The sequence below is a fragment of the Temnothorax americanus genome, unplaced genomic scaffold, assembly GCF_048541705.1.
Source record: "Temnothorax americanus isolate GAGA-0224 unplaced genomic scaffold, ASM4854170v1 Scaffold41, whole genome shotgun sequence".
NCBI classification, from domain to species: domain Eukaryota; kingdom Metazoa; phylum Arthropoda; class Insecta; order Hymenoptera; family Formicidae; genus Temnothorax; species Temnothorax americanus.
The window spans coordinates 1,068,751-1,085,451 of NW_027509559.1; the positions used below are offsets into that span (position 1 = coordinate 1,068,751).

A 16,701-nucleotide genomic window follows, 5' to 3' on the forward strand; every position below is an offset into this window, starting at 1 on the left:
TATATAAATTTCATGTTATAAATAACAGAGCGCGGTGATCCAATTTGTAATATCTAATGATTACATAGTCATGCGATGATTCCACATAGAAATAGGGATATAGAATAACGTGCGCTGAAATGTCACTGGAGCAGCTGGCGAACAAAAGGGAATCCGTAACAAATCTGCAGACCAAAAGGAAATTAAAATTGCGCTCAAGCTCTCCGGCGCTTTCTTCTTTCGTACAAGTAAAAAAAAAATTTTATTGGTTAAACTTTTGAATATGTTCAATAAACGCGCGCAACGACCGAGCAAATTTATTTTATTTGACTGTAATGTCATGCACATGTTTCCTTGTTTTTTTATTAAAAATAATATAGCAATATATTTTCATATTATACTCTCTCCTTTGAAACGATTATTCTATACATGAAACTTGACATTTTAAATTTTCGCAAAATTTAAATCGCAATGTGTAACAACATTCTTATTCCTCTTTTGTTTAATATTGTATTGACGTTATCGCAACGCGTAGCGCGTCTTTAAAAGAACGATGCCGAAATCAATACTTGGAAAGTAACAGAATCCTCTTAGTCAGTCTTAGTGGATCATTATGGGGAGACCGTGCGGGTTAATGCGCGGTAAATTAGACATTGTCACTTAACGATAGTTCCTGACAAATACGAGGGACAGTATGAAACACAACGCAAATGTTTGTACTGTATTACGGCGCTGGCTACCACTCCCATTTCCGGCAACGTGTGTGCAAGCGGCATGCGCGTTTTAATGCTGGCGGTTCACGTATCGCCATCAGCGTGGCAAACCAGGAAAAATGAAATGCTATTGATCCATTAACAACTTGATCAATAAATAATGGCGGCTTAACGATTTCCTATAATTATGAGTGGTAGCTTGGGCTGGGACGCGTGAGATTTATTGTTTGCGGCATACGTATTTTCATCTCTGCGACACCTGGTTTTTTCTTCTTTTTTTTTCGAATAACCGCGCAACCGCTTGTTCGTTTAGTCTCATAAATGTGTTTATTTATTTAAATTATTCATGTAGTAAGGCTGATTACGTATTCGATAGAAGTTGATGGCCATCAATGAATAATTTCTACGGGCGTTGCAATAACTTATAAAATTTTTACGTAAATCTGCCTAATATCATAATATGTGTTGGGCGGATATTATATAATTCATACGATATTATATAAACGCCGTAGTAAACATTGTATGCATTCTACATTAATGCGTGTAAACCGGTCTCATATACAGCATGTCCTAATCGCTTATTATTTATACATATGGCACCGAATGTTAGTTTAATGTATCATTTAAACCCACTCTTCTCATTTATATGTATAACGTTTGGAACATCTAAGCGACAAACCATTGAACAACACCGAGATACGCTCGAAGACATTTAATCACGATTAATGGCACGTTAATCGTACTGTTGCTTCTTTCTCTCGCAAATCTCTGGAGCATACGTATAATTTGCAAAATGCCGGGTAAATAATTCTATAATGTATTTACATTATCGTCGTTCACAACACCGACGCGGACGCGGCGACGGCGGCGTAACAATCGAGCCGGGTTGGTCGGATGTCATTGTTTGCCCATCCCCTAAGGCTAACCACCGTCACCCGCAATATTACAGAATTACTACATGGCCCGCGTCCGTTCGTCGTCGCCTCTCGCTCGAACCAATATCGTGTACATTACGTACGTACATCGGCGGTACTCCGCCGCCTCCAATATTAGTTCCGATGCCAGTACGGAAATTGCATTGATAATGCTAATTAAATTGGTTTGTTTGTTAATTGGACCTGTAAAGGTCCCGATCCTTGTGTGTCCAGGTAGATTACCCGGCTATCGATCCATCGGGAACGCTCTTGCCGCGTCAAATCAAGCGTGATTCTCAGCGCCGGTCAATACAATATGTTCTCGCCCGCTCTATACGTTCTATGTCACATCGAGTTTTGGTAACAATTTTCGATTTGCCGTCACGTCGCCCGTTTATATCGCACGCCAGATATCGGCTGGTATCGAGTTAATTACCACATTACGTATAATATCACCGCGCTAAGATAATAGTTTCTGTCCCACGTCAGACATGACGTGGGCCTAAGCACAAACCAAGTTATTAATTTGGTTGATGCGATAAATAATAGTCGTTGTAATTGCATTTTCGATGAAAACTACTGTTATTGTTACTTTAAACTTTAAATGACAAATTGCGACGTTTAACACGTAATTCCGTACAATAGATGATTATTTGCTTCACGCGTATAAAAATAGCTTGATAATGATAACGACGTCAACGTAATGTATAAAGAATGAAAAACATTACACGTAGTTGTCGCTGGTTATTGAAAGGAATGGTCTCACTTTCACAGAGAATGTCGAACAATAATTCTCTTCACGAACGATAATTTTGTTCTCGTGGCAATTACCTTTTTACGCGATCAATAGAATCAATAATAAAATAATAGAATATTCATTTTTTTATAGTGCCGTCCTTGTGTTTTCCAGTTTAAATGTCTCGCCAAGATTAGGACGCGTCCTTGTCCTGCTCATAATACAATAATTGTCGCGATATGAGCTTCAAATGCAATCGGTTCAGCATTGGAGAATTTTATAGGTTGATTATTAAAATGTAACAATGTTTCCTACAGATAAATATGATCTTTACAACATATGTATGTACGTGCAGAACTTATGAATATGTAATAATTTGATCATCTACATAATATATGCATGGAATTTATTTAAATGATAAGAAATTTTGCGTTTACTATTTATACAGAGTTACATAAATGCCATAAATAAATGTATCTTTTTAGTAAAAGTGCTTCTCTCGCGAAGATATAATCAAAGGTTATATATAGTACATACTTCATTCGATATGAATATGCGTAGTTCGATTAAAGATGATAAAGCGAATTCTCACCCTTAAGGGAGCTTAATTCGCTAATTTGTCAGTTAACATGCAAAAGTCCCAGCCAATTGTACGGACGTTATGACTAACTGCATTAAATTATTTTAATTAAGATTTTAATCATTGAAACAATTAGCATAATATTTATGAAGATATGCAGATTAATGTATCTGCATCACAAGCGTTTCTACATTTAAAATACAACGTTATACTTAACTACATTAAACGTTAACTAAGATTTTGCAGACTATCACGCGACTATGGCTCAGTGAAACGGAGATGATTAATAGCTGGAGTTTACCACACGAAAATAGCCATAAGACATGAGAGAGCTACCTGTGTGAAATCCGTTGATGCCTATAGGGTACGCATTATGTCTGAAAATAGGTCGTTGTTTTGGTGCAACAGCTTGGTCAATGTGCAAATCAATTATACCGCGCGTTTAAACAGAATCGCGTAGCGCAAAACAATGTGCCAGTTCAGACATGACGTGCGCAGTCTCGTTGATATATACCGAGTTAATACCACTCCTGAAATATATTATGTCATAAATAATTTATACAGCGCAATGATTACCCAGGTTCAATTTGTATAGCGATTTGCACTCGATGAAACCATACGGTTGCAAAACGAATGTCGGAATTAATCACGCGATTGGTTACAAATCTGTAAGTCACACAACAGCAATTTATTCAATTTGTTCTATTCTGCGTAATAATTTCGTGTGATGTCAGTCAAATTTTGCGCGCGCGATGCCCCGTTCGTAATTATAACTTTCGAGAAATTACCGACGCATGAATATTCTTCGGTTATATTTTTTTCATATTCTACACGCTATATTTGTGATCTCGCGGGAATAACACATAACTAATTTCCATACAGAAACTTCGGAGCGAATATCGAAAAATTCTCGCACAATGCAAAGCGTATCCCATATCGGCTTTGTCGATGCGAGCGCTATTTTGCCGTCATGCTGAAAATGAATACGATTCCAGTTGCAACTGCGTCCGATAATTTTATTTTATATTCCGCGAGAGATAAATCTGAAAAATACTTGGATTAATAATCCACCAATCGGATTGTGATAACGATATCAACGGTTGTATGCTGCAGTGCATTCATCAATTGTTACAGCAAAGTAAATTCTGATCTGTAAAATTATCTGTCAGAGATCTAATCGTGACCTGTCTAGTATATTTAATCCAATATAATCGTACTTTGTGTGCAAAAGGTTTGTCGCGTTTTCAACAAGCTCGGTGTAAAATGAAGTCAGAAAAACGAAACCCTTAGAAAAGAGGATTGAAATATCTTCCTTCGGACGAAAGAAGAAATATAGTGAGGTTTGTTGCGGCAAATCTACTTTAATTTTACTGCGAAATTTTATTTTCAACTTTCTTCGATAAATACGACAAACTTTTTCGAATAAATACGATAAACCTATATATACATATTAACGTCAATAATATGATACACATATAATAATATACGTCTGGCGGTCTGGTGTGAAAAGAAATAAAAGTTATTTTTATATTTGGTGTCTATTTCACGCTGTCTTTTTCTTCTCGATATTTCCGCGAGTATTCTCCGCATCTTTGCTATAAAAATCCAGCCATTCGAGCGCGGGGGATTATTATCAGCGTTTATTATCGCTCACCTTGGCGATAGAGATTACAGAATCATCCACGCGGTAAAACGGCCCAATTTGCCACTCGAATGAACCTCGCAGCTATATACCGAGCTGCCGTGTACGAGAATGAAAAAAAATAGAAGAGACGGAGAAGCGCGGGAGAGAAAGAGATCGCCCGGCTGATTATCCGGGCTCAACCAATCTTCATCATGCAGCTGTTTTTCTCATCCTGCGAGACGCCGCTACCAGGCGCCGTCTCTCTTTTCGCGAGCAGCGAAAGAAGTCCCTGGCGACTCGCGCAGCGGCCGCCGCGCTATTTTTCCTTGGGAATTAACCAACCTTGGAAATCGGCGTTCATAAACAGCGCCCGCCGATCCCACACCGCTGGCGGTGATACGTACGGGGTCCTATCGCGCTACAGCCAAAAGAAAAATCTGCCCGCGCCCCGAGACAAAAGTGTCCACTCTCTACCGAGCTATTTTATCTTAACTGCTACAGGTTTTCTCCGCTCAACCCGTCGAGTTTTCCTTGTCTTTCTTCTGCGCTGCCTGTCTCTCTACCCTTTGTATACATATATATGTCTCTCTCTCTCTCTCTTTCTCTCCTATCCGGTCTGAGCTGGGCACAGAATGGAGAGAGGATAAGAAGGTAGTTAGTATGAGGAGACATTAGTGGTGGCAACTGGGGCGACCGAGCTTCTCTTGCGCTTCTGCGACCGCCTATGTCTCCCTTGCTACCCTACTTTGAGTTCCTCCCGCGGCCCTCTTCTCACCCTTTCCCCCCTCCCCTCCGGCGGCACTGCTACCATCCACTTTACCACGCTATCCTATCCTGCGCTCCCCCGCGACCGAGTCCCTAGACTTCATCCCCGCGCCTCAACGGGAATCAATAGTGAAACGCCAGAGGAGACTACCTGCCTGAGGTAATCGGACAGACGAGTTTTGTCTCGGTTGCGTCCTGCCGAACGTGACTTCCTCGCTACCGCGAGTTAATGCCAGTACGGGAGAAATATGTTACATCCGGCAGGAAGGCGCTTACCACCGATCCCAATCGTAGCAGGGTCAGCCGTGTGGAAATTACATAATAACGTTGTTCTGTTGTGCAGCATAATAAATAATACATTTCTTTGATCACATTATATAACTTATCATTGTATGCTAAAGCGTTTGTCAATTATCTTCATGTTCCATTAAACTCATAATTAATGCATCCAGTTTTTCTTTTTCTCTTTTTAAAATTCAATTGTATGATCGCTGAAATATAAGATTTTATATTTCAGCGATAATAATATAATAAATTATACAGATTTTGAAATTAAAAAGATTAAACATTTTTCGCAAGATTTGACGTTATAAGTTAATGTCTTGATCTTCATGAAATTTCGTGTATAATCACGACTATAGTAAAATGAAGAATCATGGAGATTCTAACAGAAAAGATGTTCAAATTGCTGTTACAATGTGATCAAATAATGTGTATACTTAATTGAATCCTAGCAAATTGTTTGTCATTTTCATACATATGAATATAAATATTGTATATAGGTTTTTATGCATGTGTTCGTGCACACCGTTTTTCTGTAATCCTGAATGCGTGCTTCGCGAATGATAATTGGACGTGCAGTAATCTCGTTTTTATACTTTTGCAACGTTTTCATTAAAACCTATTGACATCAGGAAGAAAAATGTTTTTACGCTCGACGGAAGAATATATATACAGGGTCCGTGGCGAGGACGATATTACCCCAGGAATTGTGTCACGTCCTTGCACCGCGCTAGAATGTGACAAAACGTTCGTATGCACAGCTACGTGGGAAAGCACAATGTATTTCGGCGGCCCCTTCCATCGCCCGATGTGGGACAGCTAGAAAAGTATATATCACTTGACTGGTGAATAAAGCCGCAACATACAACGAAACCTTATCCCAGCGATCTATAGCGAAACAAATGGAGTGCCGAACAGCGGAATCTTGCGGGTTGTTCTACTTGCATGCTACCGCCCGGCATTCCTCCGTCGCTGAATGTATAACTAATACCGTTACTATCGGCTAAAAATATCTTTAATGCATTTTTTAGTTCGAAACGACGAGTTTAGTTTCCCACGGAATCGGCACGGCGTGCATATTAATCCAACGGTGCAATCAAGATTTAAAAGATTTAAAAGAGAATCGTTTCAGTGTGTAATTATGCCTTCGGCTCTAAATGTCTAAAAATCGTTGTCTTAAAATACACAAGTATTTTCGTATTTGCGTGTATATCTACATTATCGTTAGGAAGCACAGGTAAATGAAATTATGATGAACGATTAGTCCAACATAATCTCCATTGAGCAACTATTTTTAATGTTGCCGGCTTCTTACGATGTTACGAATGGCATGCAACGCCTATAGCATGCGACGGTAGCAGAACGTAACAGCTTTAATCCAGTTCACCTTCAGCAATCTAGCATCGAGTTTTTAATTAATCATACGTTTCGGTATTTGAATAAGCAACCGCGTTTTATCTCCCGGCAAACAGTTATTATCTTATAAGCGGTATCTGTAAGCTGAATATATATTTCCAAAAGTAATTTTTTATGCACGAACGCAGTTTCTTTTGCTCTCCATCTACGAGTACAAAGCTCCCAAGAATAGAACCCCGCACTCAGATACGTTATTCAGATACGAGCATGCGTTAACCATCGGTTAACACGCTACGGCGAGTGTAGCAAAGGTCGGTCGTTTGAGACTATTTAAAAAAAAGAATATTTTTAGCATTCGCACATAATACGCTTTACGTGAGAAGTTATGATGATTGCGTCACTCTAAATAGCCCCATGCAACCAAAATTATAAATAGATTCGGTGAATCATATAAGTTTCGCGGAAGCATCTACGCTATGACGGATAAATGTGAAAATTTTTCAACGTAATATCACGCATGTGGCATTGGTATTTATAAACACTTTACACAAACACGCCAAGAATTTATAAATATGTTAAGTAATCTGATAAACTTCATATCATAGTGCGAATGTAGTCAAAATATAAATTGCGCTAAAATAATTGCTGAGCTTGTCTGATTCGATATAATCTGATAAGAGCCATTTGCACACGGAATTCTCGGTAATTGAACCAAGTGACCGCCAGGTATGCGCAAACTTGCGATTGATTTCCAAACGGATCCGCCGTTTCTGCATATAAACTGGCTCGCCCAGCGAACGCACGTAATTAATCCGACGAGAATATAAGCCTGCATAATGATATCAAGGTCGTGAGTAATACGGTGCTAGTAAAATACATATCGCGATGAAAGGAATAAACGCGGAAAAATTATCCGTTATCTCCGTAATGAGATTATGAGTTTGCGCGCGCGAAACGAGTTTAGTCGAACTTTTATAATATGGATGAAATCCGTATCGGATTTAAATATCGATTATGTATAAAACAAGGTGCTTACGGCTTAATAGTCATTAGCCATTTGCTTCCAAATCAGAAACTGTACATATAAAAATATATTATTGATCTGATGTTACTCAGATGTACGTTAAACTGTTATATTAAAAAGAAGCAATAGACTGTTACTTTCAACGTAAAAAATAAGTCGTCACACAAAGTCGCTAATGTTATGCGAGATGTTACACCACTCCGTGTAATTAACCACACGTGTTACGACAGCGAAGGAGATATTGGGACGTGATCGTACCTGGTAATAGGCAGCACATTCGATACGAAATTCAGACCGGCTGCAATATTATTGCGCCTGTTATAAATGGCTTATTCGAGCGGTAGTTAATTAGTTTATATTTAAAGGCCTCTAGAGAACACCTGTATGAAATAGCTAAACAATCGTTGCACTTTGCGTATTTATAGGCTAAAATTCGGAACAGTGTGAAAAACGAACAGTTATGAAAAACGATGTTTTATTATCAATGTATTTGAAATTATCATTTATATACAATATCAGTACGTGTACTTATAGCATTACGTTGCATTAAAAAAAATTAATATTTTAAAACTATTAAATTATTTCGATACTTTTATACGAGCTGATGTGCTAATACAATTTTAAAATAATTTTAAAAATTGAATTGATCCAAAATCGTTTAAATATTTCACAAGATTTAAATAATATTATTCTAAAACGAGGGAAATACTAAAATATTAAATTTAAGAAGGGCTACACATACGTATCGTAACAGATTTTAATATATATGAAAGCATTAAGAGATATTCTCTATAATTTTAGCATTCACGTCAAGCTAGTATTATTATCGTGCTCTATATTTTACGCAAGTAAAAATTGAAAAGCTCTTTAAGACTAACGTGTACGATGGTATCTAGTTTCTCGGGTATTATCGATAATTATATACCTTTCACGAACAGTAATATACCTGATAGGAGGCATACTCGTGGGTGGTATAACCGTACACGGGATTACGTAGGTGAAAAGTGGTGGCGAGGCGAGGGGTACGTTTCTGACACGCGATTCGGCTTCTTCGAAAGCCAAGCGAGCGTGGAAACGTTCGACATGAAAGCTCCTATACGTTAGCTTCGTACCTGTTTCTTTCGCGTACACTTTTCGCCTGTGTTTTCTTTCGAACGACTTTCTTCCTACCTGTCTCTTTCTTTCGCGCAAGTTATCGTTGAATCGTAATTATGCTCGACAAATATACAAAGTATTATATATTATCGCTGTATATTACGTTTAACTAGAAAATATATTACATATAATTAGAATAATATAGTATACGAAATTGCTCTTATTTTAGAAATTGCTCTTTATATCAGAATATTACATATTCTCATAGAGATTATTAGATATGCATAATGTGCTTAATTAATACACGCTTCAAGTTAGACATATCAAAGTTGCTACGCGAACCGCAATAACGTTGTATTAATATCCTGAGATAGTTTATTTTAATGAATTCTCTCGCGAACTGCTAAACTTCGATTTTGAAATTAGTTCTACTTCGAGCACTATGTGGATTCTAACTTTGCTAGTTAAAACTCATCCATTGCGAATATACACTTTAGATTTTAATAAAGGTATTATATTACACATTACACATAACAATTATAATTATAATGTAAACAATGCATAAAATTATTCGATCATAATAAATCGCATCTTTTAAGGAAGGACGTGCTTTATTATACGATGGACAGGAATTTTAATGGTTGAAACGTAAAAGAATAAAACGATAGGAAAGAATATGTCCAGCGCTAACGAGACGTCGTTAAACGAGTGCAATTATTGATGGAAGCAAGCGAAATTTCTAGCGAGAAAATATCTCGTGATTTATTTATTATTTCATTAAAAAGAGTTCTTAAATATTTCTTGTTACGGATATAATTTTTTAAGACTCTTAATGAGATAAAATAATAATTCTGAAAATCTATAACAGATAACAATTAGCCGACTCATAATTTATATAATTTGTTGGAAACAAGTAAGCCGTTCTACTAAATTTCTCCAGTCAAAAGGAATAAAATGTCAGGCGAGTCTGATTATAACTGGAAGAAAAGAAAGAATATACGGTCTGATAACAGAGAAGCTGCAACCAAGACGAAGTAACTCGTTTGCATTTTTTCAAATAACAGCTGGATCAAAAGGTCATGAAAGACCATGCTCCGAGATGGATGAAGGATAAAAGCTAACACTGATATGAATGCTGACGCAAAGAACGTGTACAGTATTCTTGAGCAACACGCGGCGTTCCCTGCTATTCCTACGTATATACGTACCTTCTATCTACATCTCACTCGGTTATTCGCGGGTTCACTTACTCCCCGGAGATACAAGTGTGACATTTTTATCTACACGCCAACCCTCCAGCAATTTCAGACCGTTTCTCCGCGTTCTCTTTTCGCCATTTACTCTAGGTGAACATGAAAAAGTAGCGAGTGAGCAGAGCGTGCTGTGTAATTGGAATTAGTTCAAATAAGAATATCCCGTATTGTGTGTGTGTGTGTGTGTGTGTGTGTGTGCGCTCGAATGTTTTACGTTACGCTTACGGCGGATTGATAATTATTGCGAGTACGTAAAAGTGAATTTTGTTGCTCTCTTTGTTGTGCACGTTTCAGCCTTTCTTGCATGATTGATAAGGTAGCAAAACAGAGAAAACAGAAATCGGTATATAGAGAGCTATATACTAATGATTCTTGTCTCATTCGTTCAGTTTGTTAAATTGACGTAACCGTTTTACTGATAATATGTAATATTACTTGTATACATGTAAAACAGGCGTATACGGAAAAATTCTAATACAGGATCGCGAGCAGTGCTTTCTTTGAAGAAAACTTATGTAGATGTTGTGTACTTATATGTATACATGTATGTATAGGTATATGCTATTTCTATACCTATATAATATATATAGAAATACACGTGTAGTTTATTCAGCATATGTATGTATATGACTGAACCCCCGCTAGAGTACGAATAAAATTCGGGTTTTACGTCGTATGCATAGATGCCAGTTTCAATATAAAGGTCTTCGCTAAGTCTTTCATCTGTGAAATATAAATGGTTCAATATCTAAATTGTTCAATATCTAAAAGCGTGGTTTCAAGATTACATTTCGATTATGATAGTATCAGCATAAATTATTCAGCAAAATTTTAATTATATCTTATTTAAAGAAAACTTTTATACACTATTATACGCACGCACAAGCGAATTATTTTGCTCCAAATCGTTATTTTAAAAATCCATGAAATGTAGAGCAAACATATGCCGTGAATGATGTAGGTATATGTAAATTTTTATCGAATTATACATTACGCTCTTAGGGATGTTTGCTCTATTTTATAATGTATTAATGAGATATCAATAATAATGCTAATATATACAGCAATCGATTAATTAGCTTTCAGAATAAAAGCTTTTAGACAAATTGCTTTCTTCAGATTATTACTTCCATTATTACTTTCCTATCTGTATCATCGCGAATCGAAACGTGGCCTATATTTAACAAGTCGGGCATGCGAAAGAATAGCTAAAATGGGATCGCAAATTTAGGGAGAGAAATTACCGCGTATATACCGCGTTTCGCCATATAGCGTATCTATTAACAATGTAAATGTATGTGTCCCGCACGTGCAATGTAGTACTAATCAGAGGCGAGATATGTAATTCCATTGTTCGCACATGTACCTTCTGTTAAAACTTGAATATACGTGTCGTGTCGTTGCGCCGGGCATGAGAGGGTGTCGCCGCACGAAAAACACGGTGCGGTTTATTTTTAATTTCGTGCGAAGCTGCCGTCACACAGCAGCCGGGATTATGCTCATATTAGTATCTTCGCGTGACCATTCGCGATATTAAAAGGCGATCGATGCTTTCGAATTAGCCGGGTATTATCATCGGGCATGAAACGCCCGATGTGCGCGCCCGACAGAACGCTTTTCCATTCGCGATAAATGCGGCACAAAGAGGCACAAAAGAGATGGTGTTTTTAAAATATTATCCTACACGCGGCGACGACATATTACGCTCGTCCTTCCTCGCGTCGCGAAATAAGAAATATAACACCCGCGACGCTTCGCGCCGATGAATAAGCAGCTTTTGTATCATTACCGGTTCGATTCCATTTCACCATCGGAATTCAATGCTAACATTACCGAGCAGTCGCACAACAAGCGCGAGAACAGAACCGCCATTAAGAAGCATTAAAAAGCTTTAGCGTCTCGCAGCGAACCGTAACACCGTTAAAACCGGGCGATGGCAGGAATAAATATCAGGGGTTTTCCGTGGTATCGCGTTCGGTTAGGTAAAATGGATGAAGTGTAGTTAGCACATGCTTACGGAAACTGTTCGGCCTGCCTATAACAGCGCTAACAATAGCCTGATCGTGTACACGCATATATCAGTAATAAAGTGAGGCAACTGTAAGCCCCTTAGGTAGACCGTGTGCGGTAGTATAACTAGAGATTATGCCATCCTAGTTCGCTCCTCATAAATTGATATTAAGGTTCCATTACAATGTAAAGGATTTTTTTAATTTTAACCCGCACGCGGCCCCATTAAACGCGCACTAAATTTCGCCCCGCTCCCTGGCGTCTCAATGTTTCTTCGTACTTCAAAATAAAGAGTTTTATCGTCTCCTATTCGGATGTCGAGCAACGTATAATTACACGCTGTCACATAGACAACGGTCTATATTTAATGGACCGTTTGCGCACTCCGTGCCAATGATTCAATAAAAACGATTTGGATTAAGTTCCCATTCAATTCTTCGTCGAGCAACAATTGATAAAGCTGATGGTATTAGCAGCGCCCGCTGTAACGGGGCAGTGCGAGTGTTTTTCTCTTATTGCAAAGTAGGTAATTGGATGTTCTGGCTTGCGTGTACCGTTATACCCGCAGAATTGTACAAGAATTTACATATGCCAAAGCATGTATATCAGCCGTATAATGGAGATCAGCTATCCTTGTAAAAACTTCTTTCGGTTTGTCTTATATATTGGATTGTAATTATGCCATATTACCGTTATATTTTAATGAATCATACAGAAAGTATTACCGTCATATCCGCAAATATGTAATATCGGACGTTAATGTGGAAGAAAATATTACGTTTTATGGAATATCAATTTTAATGAGAGATAATTGCGTTCTTAACGTATAGAACGGATTGTGGGCTGGGTAGCAGACAACATTTCCATCAGAAAATATTAATTCGCGAATGTGGAGCCCGTGACTTCTCCATATACTTTGATACACTCATATATAGCTAAATGTAAAACCTTACTCGGTGCACGGAAACGACATATAGCGGCCGTATTTTAGTCACTTTAGTATCAAAACTCGTTTCGCTGCATATCCTTCATGTCTACTCCGGGATATTACATCTATTTAAATATTTACGCTTTGCCCTGCATGAAGCATAGCTCTTATGTGTCCTCTGTGAAACTTAGAGTCGCGATATACTACATAGTCGCGTATTTAATGCTCCACGAGATCTTTATAATAATGTGGTCATTTTAGTCATTTAATGCATCGCCGGGGAGCAAATCCCTTTCGCAAATTATGAGATGATTTTCGAATAATCTCTCTCGATGACTTTTTCCTTCAACTTGTCAGCGCAATCGAATTGACGTAGACGGGAGTCATTTTTCTATTTCTCGCAATGCCTGTCTTCTTACGTGTCACGTCGCAAAGAAAATTTGAATTTTTCGATAGACACTATACAAAGAAGGTAGCTCAATATGCCGGCCATCGAAGAATACGACATATATGTGATGTAGCGAGCATATCGCTTTGCGACCGGCGTTTCCTTTGTTTGTACAAACCAACCGGAACCCCGCATTCCTTTTTCTCGCAACCGAGCGCGTGCTCCCGCTCAAAGGCAGCCACTCCGCAATAAATACCGTGTCGCCAGACGATCCATTTCACTTCGTTTCCGTTTATAATGAAAATTGCACAGAACGCGTGCGCGTGCATGTGTTACCCAGCTATGGATAGTATGGTATAAATGGTAAAGCGTATGGAACTTGGCAGTCGCTGCAGGCAGGCGAAACGCCTGACGGAAAATGAGGACCCGATGCGACACCAGCCACCGACGAAGTAAATCGCTTTGCTTGAGTGGCAGCCATTCCGCGCGAGTCTCCGCGTGACTGCCCGCACGCGATGACAGGTGACACGCATTGACTCTGTGGAAATGGCGTTTCCTTTAGTCTTTTGGTGAAACAATCATTCGCCGGTCGCCGCGCGAACGGGCTAAAGTAACATTAAAAAAGAGGGGGAGGAAAAAAGAAGAAAAAGATTACGCCGTGCTGTAAAAATGAGAGAGGGGAGGGTGACATCCATCGTGCCGAACGTTTATTATCTGCAATATAGAAGAGAAGTCGAAAGATGCGCGACTTCTCTTTCTATAATAAATTCCGTACGAGGAAACATTCTTCGCGACGTGATATTTGATTGCTAGCTGCCGTGGAAATTTTCTCTGTAGGGTGGAATAAATTTCCACGAACGAATCTCAATAGACGATTTCTCAATTTTCTTTTTCCGTTGGTTTCTCATATTTACGCATTTTAAAAGCGGGGCATCTCCGAGGCACACGGCTCAGAAGCTCAGGAAATTAAAATGTTTGCGAATAAAATATCAAGGGTTATCGATTGCATCTTGACTGTGTCAGGAGTTTAGAGGTGAAGTGGTGTAGCCGAGGGAAAAGATGAAGAACTAAACAGTGGGGTGGGGAACAAGCCGGCGGCCTCGAAACGTGCCGCATCGTGGTTGCTTCCCTTGCAAAGTATGGATGAAAACCGAAGGGTACGCAACATCGTTTAAAACGATTTCCAATATTCTCGTTTAAAGTATTATTAAAAGCAGTACGCGCAATTAAAAAAGATTGAACGAGATTTAAATTACAGATTTTGTAGTTTCCTTCAAATATTGAAATAAATTCTCTATATGAAAAACATCGATTTCGCCATTACACAGTTGCATTTCATATTAAATAATGACATACTAGATAAGAAATGCGATGTATAAAAGACCAGATAATGATAAAATACTCCGTGTTTCGTATATTGAAAGAAAGAAAATCTGGAGAAAACAAATTTTTAGATTGGAATTGTTAAAAAATTACTTATACGCTAATTTCACTGGAAAATCTGGGACTCATTTTAAAAAATATCTCACTGTCCCTTTAAAATTTTTCGATGCTCTAGCACCAATCCAACAAATACATTCATACTAAATACATGTGCTCCAGCTTATACGCACTGTGTTATGAATTATTCTGCACATGCATGCAAAAATAAAATTAAAAGTTTAAACGAGACTCCAATTCAAATAAAAGTGCGATAGATTTTCGAACAATTAATTTCAAATTCAATGTGGCACTTGTTTATCGTAATTTCGTCCTCATTTTCACAGCAAATGGAAGTATATCGCGCACTTCCTTGTTAGTTAGCAAGCCGAAACTTCGAATTGACTTATATGGGTACACGTTTATCACCACGGTTCCAGCGACTTGTGGGCCAAAACAAACGGTTTGAACCAAGTCACAATGCCGTATACTCAATGTGATACTATACAATAGGACTACATCTAGCCCACTACACAGATATGATTTCTCGATGCGCTTTAATCCCGTTGAAACCCTCGTTTCACGGAAAGTAGGGCCGGCAGAGCAAAGCGAGGCAAAGCAAATGCATTCTATTGCAACGGAGTTAAAGCTCCACGCAACTCGAATAACAATACTAATTTGCGAAGCGTCGTTGCCAAATAATCCGAAACTTTCGGCTAATTGAACATGTAGGATTCGTGTTACGTACTTTTGCTTTAAAATCTCTTGAATTCTTACCACGATTCTATAGGTTACTTAAACGTCAGTGTTAGTAATTTATTAACAGTTAAAATTTATGCCGAGTATTTCCTTATTAATTATATGACTAATTGTAAGTAAATTAAGACAACATTATTGTGTTGTAAATTATTCTCATGGCATAGAATAACATCTAATTATTTTCTCGAGAGAGATTCTTTAGAAAATTTTATACAAAGTTATTTCATGATAATAAAGTGGGTATATATTTTTTACATAAAAGCTGGTGTTTCATGAGCGCTACAAAAAAAAACATGTAGTTATTTAAAGTTATATTCTTTATTCGAAAGAAATTTTGTCGAATGACGACGGGAGTAGGTAAGTTACAATAATCAAGATAATTTATCCATGCTAAAACACGAGTTATAGATTTGTAAGTCTTCATGTGGATACTCGCATTGATATACTTGCATCATGGAAATAACGGAAGCAATCAGTTCATGAATATAAATCCCTATTTTCTTAGGAGCTGACATTGATGGAGTGCTCGTGTCAGCCAGGCTCCCAAACATCATTGCGAATAACCATATCTTTCCTGAACGGCTGGTTTACCAAACATTAGAGCACTTAATTAATTTCTGCGCATTAACTTGCTACGTCTTAACAGACAAAGTATTCAAACAGGGCAGTTTCTGGGCTTTAGGAAGAATATAGTTACGCGCTTAATATTAACTCTCCGCTGGGTGCGCCGCTAATTGAAAGGCTCGGAGTATTAAATGTTAAGCCACATGTGGGACACCTGTGGCAAGAGTCTTGCTTTATATTTATTCGTAACTGCAATTATGGTTGTTAACAAAATCTCTTGCGTTCTTATCACGTATAAAGTTACAAGTGGAA

General features: G+C 38.1%; 2 protein-coding genes across 3 annotated transcripts in view; one reads left to right on the plus strand and one right to left on the minus strand.

Moving 5' to 3' along the window:
* LOC143902901 (uncharacterized) overlaps nt 1–16,701 on the minus strand; it is a 230,816-nt gene that overhangs the window by 62,616 nt on the left and 151,499 nt on the right. The gene's annotated exons all lie outside the window — the stretch shown is intronic.
* The window catches only part of Ten-a (Teneurin-a transmembrane protein), a 450,404-nt gene that overhangs the window by 62,594 nt on the left and 371,109 nt on the right, over nt 1–16,701 (plus strand). The window lies entirely within an intron of this gene.